The 759-nt window shown below is 41.1% G+C and overlaps 1 non-coding gene across 1 annotated transcript; it reads right to left on the bottom strand.

The window, feature by feature from the left end:
* Positions 1-489: 489 nt before the first annotated feature.
* LOC115949437 lies at positions 490-628 on the bottom strand. Its single transcript, XR_004082893.1, has one exon. It is a non-coding gene; the product is annotated as a small nucleolar RNA SNORA46 (small nucleolar RNA).
* Positions 629-759: the final 131 nt, after the last annotated feature.

The raw sequence follows: 759 nt of genomic DNA, 5'->3' as shown, positions 1-759 counted from the left end.
GTTCTTTAACAAGGAACGGTCTGAGAAGTTGGCTGCAGCTTTATCTGATGTCAATAGCACCTAACAAAGAATAAAAAAAAGCATCTCAAGCAGCAAGTAGAAGATAACCAGACTCCAAATCCAACAGCTGATCTGAATGAAGGCAAAGTTTAGAACATTAAGTTCTGAGCTTCAGACACATGACAAAGATACTTGAACAGCTTTCACTTCAAGGCAGCACTCCGTAGATCTGCACTGTAATGACTACAGAATTTCTTTCTTTAAAAGGATCAAAAAAAGAGGATTATGTTTTCCCAGACCTTACCATTTATTCTGTTGAGACTGTTACAACTACTCCCATAGCTGAGTGTAACTTGTGCTTCCTCTTAATGCCTCATCACAGACCTGAAGGCTACAGTTTAACCTTCCAGGGAGACCATCTCATTGTCATGTCGAAGCATAAATCATGTCATCATGTCATAAATCATAAAACAAGTATTCTGCTGTTAGTTCTGTTCCTTAACTCCAGAGGAGCATCAGCTGAACAGAGCAGGGTCAGCTGTATCCTCAAGAGCCAGGAGATGCTTTTGCACTACAGCGTAACCCACGGTGGTCAGGAAATCCCACCAACAGGTTTAAAAATAGTGCATTCTTTACAAACTTGTTTCATCTGGTCATCACTTCTGGGCTATTGCTTCCTCCCCCCATCCACATTATCTTAGCCCTCCAATAAATTTTGGCTTTTACACCCCCATTTTCTAAATACACAATTTCCCCCCC

Source organism: Geospiza fortis, unplaced genomic scaffold, assembly GCF_000277835.1.
Source record: "Geospiza fortis unplaced genomic scaffold, GeoFor_1.0 C13491030, whole genome shotgun sequence".
In the NCBI taxonomy this organism is placed as follows: domain Eukaryota; kingdom Metazoa; phylum Chordata; class Aves; order Passeriformes; family Thraupidae; genus Geospiza; species Geospiza fortis.
This window is presented reverse-complemented; position numbering and strand designations above follow the sequence as displayed.